This window comes from Mixophyes fleayi, chromosome 4 (assembly GCF_038048845.1).
Source record: "Mixophyes fleayi isolate aMixFle1 chromosome 4, aMixFle1.hap1, whole genome shotgun sequence".
NCBI lineage: Eukaryota > Metazoa > Chordata > Amphibia > Anura > Limnodynastidae > Mixophyes > Mixophyes fleayi.
Genome location: NC_134405.1, coordinates 69,489,422 through 69,491,857, shown reverse-complemented (window position 1 = coordinate 69,491,857; position 2,436 = coordinate 69,489,422). Strand labels below are relative to the sequence as shown.

At 45.0% G+C, this 2,436-nt stretch overlaps 1 pseudogene; it reads left to right on the top strand.

The window, feature by feature from the left end:
* Nucleotides 1-250: 250 nt before the first annotated feature.
* Nucleotides 251-654, top strand: LOC142149882 (adenosine 5'-monophosphoramidase HINT1 pseudogene; annotated as a pseudogene).
* The last annotated feature ends 1,782 nt before the right edge of the window (nt 655-2,436 follow it).

The window sequence follows — 2,436 nt, the reverse complement described above, 5'->3', positions numbered from 1 at the left end:
AGGAGGTGTTATATAGCAGTGTTACCTGCTATAAGTGCAGCGATCGTGTGTCTGTCACAACACTTATTTCAGTAGGTTGCTGTAGATCCTGTGAGTTATTCCGCGTCCTCCACTGACTCCGCCCACCCACAAAGCGCCACTTCATTGGAGGAATTCGTTGCACAACCCGCCCACAAAAAAAAAACCTGAATACACCAATCACAAAATAGTAACACCACCCAATGGTCTGCCTGTCATCAGGGCTGCAGCTATGGCAGATGGGATCAGCAAAGCACAGACAGCCCGTCCCGGTGGTGACACCATATTCAGGAAAATTATCCGTAAGGAAATCCTGGCTAACATAATCTATGAGGACGATCAATGTATCACATTCCATGATGTCTCTCCACAAGCACCAACACATTTCCTAGTGGAACCTAAGAAAGCTATTAGCCAATTATCTGAAGTAGAACCTGCTGATGACGCTTTACTAGGACATCTGATGATTGTTGGCAAGAAATGTGCTGCTGATTTGGGCCTGGCAAGGAGCTATCGGCTGGTCATAAATGAGGGACCAGATGGTGGCCAGTCTGTGTACCACCTTCACCTGCATTTTCTTGGCGGCCGTCAGCTGGACTGGCCTCCAGGCTAATAGCACATACATACATACATACATACATACATACATAGCAGTCTCATTCTGTCCTGTCAGATGAAGTGCGTTCTCTAAATATCATCCTCCAATATATTGTCATCTGTTCAGGCAAGAATACAGTGAATATGACAATGGAAGATAAAAAATAAAATGAGTTTGTTTCTTCAATTTGTGTGGAATTTGAATACATTATTTTATTTACCATTAGGTGGCAGTTCCCAATGCAGAATTATCTTATTTATTTTATATTTAAATAAAAAGAGCCCTTATAAACCCCCCCAAAAAAAACAGTAATAGAGGGGGGAAAAAAAAACATTATGCAGCCTGCGGCAGTGGAAAAAAAAACCGCAACCTCACAAAAAAAGAAGCCCAATTCCGCTTGTTATAAGCGGAATTGGCAACTATGATTACCCCCCGTATAGAATAGGAGAGAGATATAACCTCCACAGAGGAGGGGTGAGAGATATTACACCCCACAAAGGAGGGGAGAGAAATTACCCCACAGAGAAAGGTGAGATATATTACCCCCACAGAGGAGGGGAGAGTTATAATACCCCCGTAGAGGTGATGTGAGAGATAATACCCCCACATAGGAGGGGTGAGAGATATTATCCACCCAGAGGAGGGGTGAGTAATAATACTCCCCCAGAGGATGCGAGAGTTATAGTATCCCCCCAGAGGAGGCATGAAAGATATTAGCCCCACAGAGGAGGGGTGAGAGATATTACCCCTGCAGAGTGGTGAGATATAATATCCCTGCAGAGGAAGGGTGAGAGATATTACCCCCGCAGAGGAGGTTAGAGATATTACCCCGCAGAGAAAGGTGAGAGATATTACCCCCACAGAGGAGGGGTGAGAGATATTACCCCCACAGAGGAGGGGTGAGAGATATTACCCCCACAGAGGAAGGGTGAGAGATATTACCCCCGCAGAGGAGGTTAGAGATATTACCTCCGCAGAGAAAGGTGAGAGATATTACCCCCACAGAGGAGGGGTGAGAGATATTACCCTTGCAGAGGAGGGGTGAGAGATAATTCCCTTGAGAGATATTACCCCCACGGAGGAGGGGTGAGAGAGAATACTCCCATAGAGGAGGGGTGAGAGATATTAGCCCCACAGAGGAGGAGAGAGAGATATTACTCCCAACAGCAGAGGGCTGAAATATTGTACCCCCGCAGAGGGGTGAGATATAATATCCCCGCAGAGGAAGGGTGAGAGATAATACCCCCACAGAGGAAGGGTGAGAGATAATACCCCCATAGAGAATGGTGAGAGATATTACCCCCATAGAGAAGGGGTGAGAGAACACTGCTGTGAGAGAGAAATGTGAACTAATTTTAAATCTGACTGTCCCATTAATATGTTGTGCATGTAGCTGTTAAGAACTGTGCAAGAGGAGACAGGAGATGTATATAGGAACTGTACATATTTATTTTATCATTGCATCTGTTTAAGTATGTGCTGGAGGGAAGAAGGAGTATTAATAAAGAGTTTATTTTGTAATATAGAGTTGGTCTGGCGCCCAAATTATTGAGACATCTGATTGCACTGCACCACCAAGTTACATCACCTGTGTCCCAACATCTTCACAGAGACTCTATAAAAATAACCTGCATGCATGGCGTCCCTCTGATCATCTACACCCACACCAGGAGCTAGCCAGAGCTAGATAAGGAGGTGCAATGCCTAAACTGTGCACCACACAACTACACACCATGCAAAGTCACAGGATATCGCCACATTTATACACCATACATGGGAACTTCTGACACAAAGTCAGAGTATTACACTTTGTGAATGGA